The sequence below is a fragment of the Macrobrachium nipponense genome, chromosome 40 (genome assembly GCF_015104395.2).
Source record: "Macrobrachium nipponense isolate FS-2020 chromosome 40, ASM1510439v2, whole genome shotgun sequence".
Taxonomy (NCBI): domain Eukaryota; kingdom Metazoa; phylum Arthropoda; class Malacostraca; order Decapoda; family Palaemonidae; genus Macrobrachium; species Macrobrachium nipponense.
Window position 1 is genome coordinate 20,485,214 of NC_061101.1, and position 14,331 is coordinate 20,499,544.

General features: G+C 38.4%; 1 long non-coding RNA gene across 1 annotated transcript in view; it reads left to right on the forward strand.

Moving 5' to 3' along the window:
* The first annotated feature begins 8,784 nt into the window (after nt 1-8,784).
* LOC135212314 (uncharacterized) overlaps nt 8,785-14,331 on the forward strand; it is a 31,911-nt gene continuing 26,364 nt past the window's right edge. Inside the window, exon 1 of the long non-coding RNA XR_010313859.1 lies at nt 8,785-8,995. This is a non-coding gene — a long non-coding RNA (uncharacterized LOC135212314). The remainder of the gene's footprint in view (nt 8,996-14,331) is intronic.

Below are 14,331 nucleotides of genomic sequence, written 5' to 3' on the forward strand. Positions count from 1 at the left end.
TATGTACGCAGATTGCATTTGTAAATATTCATGTATAAGTGTTGGTAAAGACACATAAATTCTCTATCTGCGCACCCGGATCTCTGTAGGTAGACCCAACTCGGGTAATACATATCCGTTCCGTCCACACCTTTCTGTGTCAACCCCGCTCGTCTGTAATTACGGGCTGCTCTATAAGCAAGAGCCCGTGCTGGCATAAGGCCAGCTAAATCTAAAACAACAGCTGATAAAGCATCAGTACCCAGATAGCTGCCTCCGTCTAGTCCTCACAGTACCTGCTTCAAGACAAGCAAACGTCTGCCATTCTGCCTTCTATGAGTTTTCTCTTCCATGGAGAATAGGAATAGAGGTTAATAGAACCGGCAACTTCTGCAGATGACCCAATGTTTGATGTGGGTTAATTTACAAAAACAGCTAAGTATCGTACAAGAGAGCTGTACTAAACATTTGCCGAGGAAGTGCCTGTGAGCAGGAATATCAAGGTGAAAATTGGAAATAAGATGACAGAGCAATGCTCTTTAATATGGATGGTGGAAGAACGTGCGTTGCTGATAGGTATTTAGGAGTCAACGTAACAAATAATGACGATCAGCATTGCTGAATGAACTTTCAAACTGTAACCAAAAAGTAAATGGGACCCGTAAGATGCCCTAAAAGAGGACCTATAGGATGACCAAGCCCTTCTTGAGTAAATCATTACAAAACTGTTCGAAGTAGTATACGACATAAACGCCTCTATAAATTTTCTTTATGACTTTGTACCCCAAGATGTAGCACTAATTCCCCTGTAAAAACCACGACACCCAACAAACAATTTAAATTTTCTCAATTCGCACGGCAGCTGGAAGAATCACTCACTTACTGTGCCAAGGGATTAAGTCGAGAGACACACGCCAAACTTTGCCTTTGTAACTTTGTATGACTAATGTAAGTTGGTCACCAACGGCGGTATTTGCTTGGCTTTGCACAGAATGCCAGTGCCATCAATAAACCGAAGACTTCTTTAGATATCTGAGGCAAACGTATGATTATTCCAAAAGATCATGTGCTCGACTCCACGATGAATAATGGAATCGATGAGTCCATCAGGCAAAACCAACTTCACGTGTCTGCAATGTGCGAGAAAAACTGCTTCACAATTCAAAGTATGATCCATGGAGGCAAAACATACAAAAGAACTAAAGCCAATGGCAAGGGCGTATTCAGTGGCGATTCTAGGGGGGGGGGGGGGGGGAAGCTGCTCTCCCCAGATTTTTGTCCATGCTCTAGTTTGCCCCCCCCCCCACCTTATTAAATGAAATAAATTATTATATAAAATTAATCATTATTGAATATAACAATAGCCACTAACTAGTCGCACAGCATGATTTGGTTATATTGCTAACACTTATATTGAGTGAATCAGTAAATATACAGGAAACAGGAAATGTCAAACTGAACCTTTTCAGAATTGTCATGACATGCCCCATGTATATCTGTTAATTTCATATAGTTACTACCTTTCTTTATTTGGTTCAAATGTGTATTATATTTATACATACTATCCATTCTTCAATGTTTGCGTATTGTTTGGATCTGTATATAGTTTTGAATGTTAAATTTTCATATCATGCAAGTCAGGTTAAAATATCAGATGGATGCTTTACAGTTGCTTTGCTTAGGAATCAAACAAAATTATATATGAACCTTTCACCTTTGTCAAATTCATTCCTCCATGAGTTTCGAAATGTTTCCAAAAATTGTAACTATTTTACAGTCACCTTCCCTATGATGCCCACCCAACAATTATCTTTGCCCTAGAGTTGTCCCCCCCCCCCCCCTTCCCGCCTTTTTTTTGAGGGTAGAATCGCCACTGGGTGCATTACCTGGTCATTGCTTCAATATACTACGTTGACTTTTAAGCAAAAACTAATGCTCACAAAAAAATTAGTTAAGCTCCACGATATCCTGAACTATAACAAGCGAAAAGATTCAGAATTTGCTCAACCGCAGTGTTCAGAGTTTTAAGTTTTCTTATAGCAATAAATGACATGCATCTATTTATTTGTTAAGAAATAAGCTTTCTAAACCGAAACAACATTCGATAACATTCATAAAATTCCTACAGACAAAACTGATTCTGAATTAATTAAACTCAACGGGATATCCATCCAAGAAAATATTCCGTAAAAATTAAAAGTCACAAAGATCCCTTATAACCGCAATAAATTTTGAATTTAATACATAATGTAGGCCAAAGGCAAAGCACTGGGAACTATGAGATCATTCGGCGCTGAAACGGAAATGAACATTAAAAGGTTTGAAAGATGTAACGAGGAAAACCTCGCAATGCACTATGAATCAATTGTTAGGAGAGGGTGGAAAGTAAGATGGAAGAAAGAGAATACCAAAGGAAGGTATACAGTAACAGGAATGAAAGCAGTTGCAGCTAGAGGCCGAGGACACGTGATGCAAAGAACATTAAGTAATGCCTACAGTGCACCGCATGAGGTGCGCTGACGGCACTAAACCCCCTACGGAGCACAATTCTTTTTGAGGTCAACATGGTTGAAATCAAATGTCCTGAATTGACAACGTCCTTCCAACTCGAGAAAAAAAAGGTGAAAATGATTCCCATTGAAAAAGTAAATTTATGGAGTCATTTACGAAGGTCCTGAGAGTACTAGTAACGAAGAAGGGAACATTAATAACACTTGGGGCGTGGAGCGGTCACGGCAGTTTCTTGGATCTAGTAAATGCTGTAGTCGCACGCCATAATGACAGATTTAATATCGCTGGTAGTATCAATAAAAGTTTCATCATATGATTACCTATATTACAATCATTATGCTAAAAATTCACATAACAAAACGACGACAATAATAATAATACTAATAATATTTTGGTAGAAGACCCTCTTTTAGGCAAATGCTGTTAAAAAGAATGGCAGAATTAAGCGAGTTGATTTTATATAGTTTTTTCTATTTTCCTTACAATTTGCTTCTCAGGCTCAGCGATGTTTCTGAGTAACTGGCCAATATTCATATTGGGAATTTCCACAAAATTATAAATGCTGAAGGTAATCTTTTATTTTTATTAGAACAAGATCTCAGGTCACTGACGACGACCCCTGCTTGACCTGGACCGTGAGATCCTGTTCTAATAAAAATAAAAGATTGCCTTCAGCATTTATAATTTTTTGAAAATTCCCAATATGAATATTGGTCAGTTACTCAAAAACATCGCTGAGCCTGAGAAGCGAATTGTAAGGAAAATAGAAAAAAAAAATACTAATAATAATAATGATGACTGATACGTGCCAATAGACCAGACTTGACGCTGATTGACAAAATCAAGAAAAAAGTATCGCTCATTGATGTCGCAATACCATGGGACACCAGAGTAGATGAGAAAGAGAAAAAACTGATAAGTATCAAGACCTGAAGATAGAAATAAGAAGGATATGGGATATGCCAGTGGGAAGTTGTACCCATAATCACAGGGACATTACGCGCGATCTCGGCCAAGATCCCTGAAAAAGGAACCTGGAACTCGATGCCAAAGTAGCTCTAGGACTCATGCAGAGGGGAGCGTTGCCACTAGAAACGGCGAGAATAGTGAGAAAAGCGATGGACTCCTAAGCAGGAGCGGTTTTAAGCCTACTTGACCAATCTGATTAAATTGGGCCCCACTCCTTAATTAGCACCCCCTCCCCCCACACCGCGCCAGAGACGCCGTTTGAAGCCTTGTCCGTCTTCTAAGAGGAATAAACCGCTACCGAAAACATGAAAGGAAGAATGAGGAATCTTATCCATCACAGAAACTTTTCACTTGGAAAATCATTTTCATATTAGACATAAAAGAATCGTTTTTTGGTTCAAACAGCTACACGAAATATAAACATACGTACTTTTTCAGTTTCCTAACTGGGCTCGGCAATTCCTAGAGGATGACTGAGACCGGAAAAGAATAATTGTAATAATAACATGAATCTAAATGGTAGGGCGTTTTTATTCTTTCCTCTAAAGACAGGAATAACACGCTGAACTTGCAACTCATAAAAAAAAAAAATCACAGTAAAACCAACAAAATGGAAGAACAAGACTACAAACCAAGAACAACACGTAAAGCAGTAAAAACAATCTCGCCTAACAAAGACGGAATATCATACTATTCCATATTGTTTCGTACCCTCGTTCCACGTGGAAACATTATTAATTTTTTTATGTAAAACGAATGAGACCTCAGACTGATAAACCCTAAGAGGATAGATAAATGCTAAGAATATGACTGCATAATAGCTTCTTTTATTTTCCTGTAAAAGAAAGCTAATGAGATGGTTATTTGTCTGTCCGTCCGCACTTTCTCTCTCGGCCCCCAGATCTTAAAAACCACTGAGGCTAGAGGGCTGCAAACTGGCACGTTGATCATCCACCCTCCAATCATCAAACACACCTAACTTCAGTAGTTTGTATAGCATTTCAGGTGAGCTGAAAACGTTTGCACAGCTGAAGAAGAATCGCGTGTCTTGGAATAATGTTTCCACGTGGAACGAGGGTACGAATCATTTACCGGCAAAATCATAAATTCCTCGTTAGTCTGAATCCTTAACAATACGAATGAAACCATCACAATCAATGTATGCCGACAATTGACTCTCCTTTATAAGCTCTGATGAAAATATCCCGAAGGTTAAGCTCTCCTATACCTATAACTGGACACAAATAACGTAACTCATTTTACATGCAGGGAATTTACGAAGAAAAATACAATGAGTTTGTTCATGACAACAGCCCGGCTTAGCTTTCACGTCCTTTCACAACTTGACAGGAAAAAATGACTATTAAAGTGTCTATAATCTTATAGGAAATAGTAAATGCCACCCGCTATGGTCGGAGGTCTGTGTGTGAGTGACGTGGCGATGCAAATCCAGAAGCTCTTACTTAAAATTAGAATTTATCCGACATTTGCCAATAGGATATTTGAAAAGAAACAGACGCATGCACTAAAACTGTCACAATGTCTTCTAGGTAGATTGCAATGTCTCAAAACAACGAGGCTAGAAATGAATACACTTTGGAAAAACGCGATATGCAGCCCAGCCATCCGTGACAATTAACTCGCGTTCGCACGAAAACAAAGCCAAGACAAAAAATAGATATACAAAAGTTCCCAGAGCAGCAGACCGACAGAAACTGTATCTACAGCTTTGTGATTCGCCACTGGAATCAATCACGGAAAGCAATCTTAAATACGAAGGGAGTCACGCGACTCTATAGTCTTCACTCATCTTTCGGCTTTCAGCCGGGCTACACGTCTACTACCTAGCCTCCTCCGGACCAAGCAGAAAGGGGCAGAACCCTACTTCGAAAAGAATTGAAGAAAATATACTTCTGCTGACATTCACACAGTTTGCCCGAGCGTCGTCAAAGAAATTTCCTTGGTTACAGACTTCAAGTTTCTTATTGCACTTGATATATTAAAGGTAAGCTTTTGCGAATCACTTATCAATATACGAGTATATGACTCCCGCTCACCTGCAATCCTAGAATTCTAACAAATACGCCTTAACTCTTTACGGAAAAAAAAAAATAATATAATAATAATAATAATAATAATAATAATAATAATAATAATAATAATAAAATCCACGTGGATCTTTCTTGGGGGACAAGTCACAGCCACCCTCCTCTTGCAAACCTCTTTGTCCGCCTGGGTGGGTTAGGGTAGGTAGGGGAGCCATGCAACGCCATCTTGAATTGACAAGGCCTGTGCGACACTCAAAACACAGCGATGAGTCATCACCAGTCGTCCTCCTATCCTGGCCACGAGTTACCATTTCAAGTTCTGTATTTTTGGTGTTATTTATTACTTTTTATCCAGAGTACCTAATGGCTATATTAGATCATCATATTTCACAGTCTTTAACAACATCATAATCCTCTAAACCTGGTTAATATGATTAAATATGCTGCATAATGGTGGAAAATCAGCGCAGAAGTTATGATGAGAAACAACAGTTTATTAACACAAATGATTATAAAATACATTATCAATCATTGCTGATGACTTTAAATGATAACTCAGTACTTGAAACTTTCATATTTTGTAAACTGTTCAACCATTTGTTTTTAATTTGCATTGCTGTGGGTACTTTTTCTGAGGCCATCTAATGAGACATTACTAGTTGGCAACCTCCGATCTCCACACTGCACCCAAAATATGTAATGCTCCATTTGCCACTTTGCATAAATTACACAATTCAGAAGCAGATTCTCTCCTCTGATATGCATACTTACTTACATCAAAGGCATTAAATCCATCGAGTCTAGAAAGGCAGAACGTCAGCCCTGCCCTACATTTTTTCAATGAATATGTCATAGAAGCACTTTTGACAACGGGAAAAGAACATGTCTGCCAAATTCTGAAGATGTAACTAATTATATTAAAGTCATTTATCTCTGGTGGACCAAAATGAATGTAAAGCATCCACATAAAGGTATTCGGCTTCACAATAAATATGCTACTCCAGTTACATATAATGTAAATGACGAGAAATATATTTTCCTACAGAAATTCCATTTCTGGTTAGATCTCTGGAATAACATTACTAAAACTGGTGGAAAGCTGAGTAGGGACACATTCACTGCCTTAAAACACACAACTAGTGCAATGATAGAAATAACAAAATACTGTGTAGAAAAATAAAAAATTAAATATGTCTTACCAGGAAAATTTCAAACCGATCAACTTGAAAATAGATTTGGTAAATACCGTCGACTTGCTGGCAGCAATTACATTTCCTTACGACAAGTGTTCGAGTGTGAAGTGTGAAAAAAAAACTGAGGTTAATGTCTGTTCTCAGAATAGCTTTTAATAATAGAGACATCGAACTGAAGATCTTCGAAGAAACGAACTGGGAGTGCATGAATAATCAGGAGTCCGGAAGTAACGATTTTTTTATATCGATGTCAGTCAAGATGATATTGATAAATGTATGGATCTTTTCCCTGTTATAACATACCTTCCTGGCTATCGTGTGTATGCTGTTGTGTAAAAATTTAAGTGTAGCTCCTGTAAAGACTTACTTATTTGCCAAGAAACAAAAGATAGCTTACCAGACAATATCAGTTACATTCAGGGTATAACCAGAGGAAGGCTTCTTTATCCCCATGAATCTGTAGTAAACGCAACTCTGTTTAACTATGTAACCACTGTTAAACTGTCAGTGTCCTGATTTTATCAAATCAATGTATCAAAGGAATTTGGCCACGGACATTTCACTCACTGTCCTTTCTGATAGTGATGCCTTCTGACCTCTAAATGATTGTGATGCTGGGCATAGCATATAAAAAAAAATCAAAAAATGCTGATAGTTGCTTCCTCCAGTGCCCTACTAAACAATTATTAAAAGAAAAGTAATGAAAACATTCAAAATTGCAAAAATTTAACAAAAAAGAGAAAGATGAATACACTGAAGAAATAAGATTCTGAGGAACAATTGCTGTAATTTATAGTGAATATTTATTTTGTGTGTAGCTCTTATATCTTTTCCTAAAGAGAGCGGCATCTTTGTCACCATTTTTGTGGTCTTGTCCTCCTTCTAAGTATAAAAATGTATTATATGCTCATTTCTGTGAATAAACTTTTTTGTTCTCATTACTGTTTCTGCACTGATTTCCCTTTATATTTAATCATATTAACCAGGTCCAGAGGATACTGACAATGCAAAAGACTGTAAAACAGAATTAACTTACACAAAAATTATACATTCTGCAAAATAACTGACAAATGCCACCAAGAATACAAAGTGTGAATGGAAACGCATGGCCAGAACTAATTGGACGACTTGACGATGACTCATGCTTGAGTCTCTCAGGCCTTCTCAATTCAAGATGGCGATGAGCCATGGCACATCCACCTTCCTCTTGCAAACCTCTTTGTCCACCCTGGGTGGGGTAGGGCAGGTAGGGACTCAGCAGGGTAGGGGAGACAAGACACAGCTGCCCTCCTCTTTCAAATCTCTTTGTCCGCCCTGGGTGGGGGTAGGGTAGGTAGGGGAGCCATGCCATTTCCCCCCTCCTCTTGCAAACCTCTTTGTCCACCCTGGGTGGGGTAGGGCAGGTAGGGGATCAGGAGGGTTGGGGAAGCATGACGGGCAGCACCGGGTTCCTGCACGGAGTAGCGCACGAAATCAAGCTAATAATAGTAACAATAATAATCAATATTTACATGGTGAGAATAATAGAATATTAAAATTTGCGACAACAACAATTATGGCTTTTCAACAAGAGCCACAGAGCGATGTTTGATGATTGAAAGGTGGATGATAAACATACCAGTTCGCAGCGCTCTAGCCTCAGTAGTTTTTAACATCTGAGGACGGAAAGAAAGAGCGGACACGGACAGACAAATAGCGATCTCAATAGTTTTCTTGAACAGAAAACTGAAAACAAGACGAGGCCTAATTTCTACGTATAGGCCATCACCCTTCACGAAAATAATCTGATAGAAGAATGTGACCTGGTTTACTATTAATGAGTACCATTTCTTGAAAAAAATGCAACATGATTAGGCGATGTAATTTCAAGTCATCAGAAATCCAGAGATTATACAGGAATACAAATATCAATAAAATAGAGACAGTCCGCCGCAACTTGTGGTTATTTTGTTCGTTGCCCTACAAGGCTGACTGCAATGTATAATTTAAGGGTTCAAAGCTGTGCTAGTATTTTGAATATAATGGTCTCCAGTACTGTCACAGTTAAAAACTAAACATTGTCTTCTTCTTCTTCTTCTTTGAGATCAGAAAAGCGGGAGAGATCCACCGACACTTACCGGAGTGGGAAGGTGATGGAAGCGAAGGGGCACAAGATGCTGGCTTGGATGTTGCTGACCGCATCGGGGGTTTACCTTCACATCGTCCACATTCAGGGTCTCCAGATGGACTACCACTCAGAAATGTCCTTAATATCCGCCTCCACTGACTATCGAGTGATATCCGCTGCAAGCACCTGTAAGTACAAACGTGGTTAATGGAGGACTGATATTGTTAAACGTTCGTAGAGGGTTAGAATAGACTAGAATATAGAATTTAGGCTAAAGGGACCTATGAGTTCATTCAGGACTGAAATGGAAACTGATAGTCGAAAGGTTTGGAAGGTGTAACAGGATGGAAACCTCGCAGTTGCACCATGAAACAATTGTTAAGAGAGGGTCGAAAGTCAGATGGAATAGAGAACATGAAGAGTGGTACAGTAAAGGGAATGAAAGGGGTTGCAGCTATATAGGGTCGAAGGGATGCTGCAAAGAACATTAAAGTAATTAATGCTAGGATGATCGGCGGTCTAATTCAGGAATCCCGTTTTCCCCCAACCAATGAATTGGGCTGGACAAACAGGCAAAAACGCCACCGCAAATGTAGGCATACTGGCTGCCATCTTGATGGAGTCAACCTACCAAGCAGATGTTAGACCAACGGAGAAATCGGGAGGGAATCAGATCACCTTGATCACTGCGCAACTTTCGGGTGCATAAATCGGAGGTGAAATTCCCACAGAAAAAAATCTGTAAGGTTTCTTAACGTGTCCTATTAATCACCTTGTTTTATCATTTCTGGTTAAGGACAAATATTAGCAATATAGTCCTGACTGCGTGCTACTGTCACTAAAAAGTTTTAGACAGGTTTAACACCATTCTGTAGCACCACAGATTCCTGTCCCCAGACATGAGTGTGTATGAAAAATCTAATGATGCATTTATCTAAAAACCCGTCAAAAACTAGAGGTTATGATGGTTTTTATTGACCCACGCGTTATTTGTTTACGCTGCAACTTGCTTTAAAACATAGGCATAATGGGCCGTAACTAGCCAATATTCTAGCATGAACCCCCCACCCCTCTCTCTCTCTCTCTCTCAATAATATTCGTGATTCAAATAATCACCATTAATAACTTCGCACCATCATCAAAATAACTTAAATCGCATTATGGCAATACAAGTGATTTACTGAAATCAACGTTCTTGACTGCTGCATGAAAAAAACAAAGTAGAACACGAGCAAGAGCGTAAAAGTACCATGACCACATAATAATATCTGACACACCTTTGACAGATTGTCTAAGTTAGTTGAAAACTTAACCAGGAGATAACCGGAAGGATGATCGCTAAAAATCTGTATTTTATACAACAGACAGGGTAGGTTGACAAAAAAAGTGGAATGACAGGAGTCTGGTCTTGAAAGAAACTAGTAATAAAATGTGCCGCAGTTTCTTCGGCGCAATCGAGTTTTCTGTACAGGGTATAATGCTGTATGAAACTCTCAGCCGGCCGAGTTGGCCTGTTGTTGCGGTTGCCAGAGGCATGATCATGGCTACATTTAACCATACATAAAATCAAAATGATTGAGTTTAGAGGGCTACAATGTGGTATGTTTGATTATTGGAGGGTGGATGATCAATATAACAAAAATTTACAGCCCTCTAGCCTCCCAATAGTTTTCAAACATCTGAGGGCGGACAGGCAAATAGCCATCTCAACAGTTTTCATTTACAGAAAACTAAAAATGTAGGAACGGGGAGTAAAACCATTAAGAGGTGGGATAATAGAGCTGGAGACCAACTGAGGGAGAAAGAGATTGTTTGATGTCCAGCTGCGACCAATATTGAGAAGGCAGATGCAAAGACAAATAAGGTCAAAGAGGCTGGAAAAAGAGGAAGGGAATCCAAAACATTAAGGTTAAATCTGAGCAAAGTGAAACTTTAGGACTGTTTGTGAAGAGACCAATGGAGAATTAAGAAAAGCTGACAAAGGGTAAGACACCAGGAATGGATGGGGATACAAGTGAGGAGGTGAAATATAGAAATGAAAGAGGACTGACCAAGGTCTGTAAGGGGTGTTCCCACTCTACTCTTACCCTTTCTGGTTTACTGCAAAAGCTTTATTCTTACCTTTTTAGCTCTCTGTAAAAGAAAACTATTGAGATGGCTATCTGTCTGTGCGTCAGCCCGTTTTCTGTCCGCCCTCAGAGCTTGTTGTTTTAGATTAAGTTGGCCTTAAGCCAGCACGGGCTCTTGCTCATCGATCAGCCAGTAGACCTCACAGCTTAAAAACTACTGAGGCCAGAGGGTATTGGTATGTAGGTCATCCACCTCCCAATAATCAAACTTACCAAAATTGCGGCCTTCTAGCCTCAGTGGTTTATATTTTCGCTAAGTTTAAAGTTACCCATCGAACGTGCGTCTGACAACTCTACAGGACAGACCACCATCGGGCCATGGCTGAAAGTTTCATGGGCCACGGCTCATATATATCATTATACGTAAGAAAAGCGCATTTTTTTTACTTGTTTTAAATTCGCTGAAGCCTTGGATATACAGCTACAGAAAATTATTGGATTGAATGTTATGTAAATTCTCAACCCCCATAAATCCCCTATTAACATAAAAAAAAGACTGAAAAATAAAAGTAAAAAAAAAAAAATCGTCCTCCACGTGCAGCAGAATCGTCATTTAGCAGAATCGTCATTTCCAAAAGTATAAACAAATCAATAGCGTCCTCATGACGATTCGCCACTTGAGGGAATTATCTTCTACAACGAACTTCATTAACCCCTACTTGAATATTCCAGTACGACAGCGTCGCCCTTGGCAACGTATCAACGACACAAACACTTTTTCTTGACAAGATAGAAAAAAAAATCGACCTTCGATGAAATTCCCGCAAAAATAAAAAAATAAATTTACTACACATATTTTCACGCACAATCGTTACTCATGCGCTGCTATGCGTGCGGGACACACATATGTATTGTACTTCTTACATACACATATATATACATATATATATATATATATATATATCTATATATATATAATATATATATATATATATATATATATATATATATGTATGCATGTGTATATATATACATACATACATACATACATATATATATATATATATATATATATATATATATATATATACATCAAATACATACAAAACAGAATCTACTGGTCACTTCTAACTAGATATTTACTTAACACGCTCCTGTCTCCGACCCACATTTGCATCGAGCTAGTTATTCTCCCAGCTAAATATTCTAACAATTTTTGTTTCCGGTCAATATAATTTTTTTTTTTGCTGTCGAGAAACTATCTTTGCTACCATACATTCTAATTAGTTCTAATGCGTCCGACGAAACTTTTTCCCAGATTCACGTACGTAATGTACATTTTTTTTTCGTTTTTTTAAACCTTTTTGTAACTATTTCATTAAAAAAAAATTTTCCGCGCACCCTTTTCTTTGCCTTCACTTGTAACCTCCTTTGTCTTGTCTAACTTTATCTCACCAGCTAATGTCATATCAGGTACTTTGCAAAGAACTATCCTCGGCCCTATTCCCTTCATTAGTTGTAAACATTATATTCGGAATTTAACGTGAAGTGGTCTTCGTGATGAATACTGATTCTAGTACTCCTCAATACTAACAGCAATAATCAAATAAAAGGGACACAAATCAAACACGTTCATCCATTCTCACTTATGAGTGGAAACACAACACAAAATAATTGACCATAAGCATAGACTCCGCATTCAGTACACCAAATAAATTAAAACGTGCTCAAATCTACAGTCAAATGGAGCGTTGTTTCACCAACCAAAATTAAAATAAATGTGCTATATTCTATCATAAATATTTTGTCCGTATTTTAACATGCCTAATAAATAAATCATAAATATCCTATACTAAAATTCCCGTATCTTTAACTCAACGCTAATCACCCTTTTAAGACTTTTTTTAGACTCTTCCATATTGCTTTCCTAAACCCCAACAAGAACAACAACAACAACAACAACAACAAACTGCCCGAGAAACCGAAAACATAAGAACCTCACAGACCTGGCTGTGAGCAGAGAACACTGACTGAGTATAGAATTTAGGCAAAAGGCCAATCACTGGGACCTATGAGGTCATTCAGCGCTGGAACGGAAATTGACAGTAAAAAGATTTGAAAGGTTGAACAGGAGTAAAACCTCGCAGTTGCACGACGAATCAATTGTTCGTTGGTATACGGTAGAAAGTAAGGTGGAAGAAAGAGAATATGAAAGGAGGTACAGTAAAAGGATGTTTAGGTTTTCTTTATAACAGAGTAGGGCCTAGAGTTATGAGGTTTGGCCCCTGCCCCCGAGAAGCCATCTTTCCATTTGTCCCTCTAATTTGACCTATGAAGCATTTTGTCAGTAAAATTTGGAACTTTGTTTATTGCCAATAACCCGTCATAATATGTACAGAATAATGATCTACTGAAACCCCACTTTCCAACATAAACCGCCAAAGGCGGAGCTTCCAATATCACCTGCTAAGTCGTTTAGGGGATTCGAAACTGCTTTTTCTGTTTTATTCATTTTTCTTGATGCGTTAATGAGAGAGGGTTAAAGAGGAGGACCTGGAGAAGCAAAAAAAAAAAAAGTGGAAAAAGCCAGAGAATATGGCCTCTCCACTACAAGAGAAAGCTACAGATAGAACCACCAAAATGTTAGACATGAGAAAAGTTACCCTTACCAAAAATTGTAAGAAATGTATTGGAATATAAGCCCAGAAATCATTTCTGTAGGTGTGATCATAACATCCGATTTCTTTATCATTCGAAAATGTGTCCCATCGAAGGGCAGTGGTGGAGCAATCCATAGCAGATACTATAAAAGAAAAAAAAAGTACTGGTAGAAGAATGAGAGACTAGGAATGACTCTGTGTCCGTTTTCTTAAATGGGTGATCAAGAAGTATGAGTGGTCAAACCAAAAGATGAGAAGACATGAAAGTTAAAATAGTAAAGGAAACACAAACCTCAGCAGTTAATGTAAAGCTCTGACCAGCATCATTTGGATACCAAGGCAACAATTATCTCTTCAAAAGTAAAGAACAAAGGATTGTATTCTAGCAACTGAACGTTGTGAGGTGAAGGCTGATGTACAGTGTAGGAAATAAAAAAAGTGATCTGAAAGTTAATTACAGGAAAACATTTTACGCGAGTAGTTAAAAGGGTCTGAGTTAAAGCTAAAGCCAAGATTATTAGATGCATGGTCATGTGTAAAGTATCAGATAACACGTTTCATTTTATTAATACGAGAGTTGGAAACCTCATTTTCGTCCCCATCAGTGTGGGCAGAAGGGATCCATTTATTGTGGTATATACTGAAGTCCATCAGCAATGAACCACAGTGTATGAGTGAGCAAACAGCAGACCAGTGGCGTGATGCGACAGATGGAGAAAGAAAGTTTGTGAAATCAATCGAACGCTAGCAAAACCCAGAGATAACAGTTGTTAAAGGAATAATTTTCAGCTAATT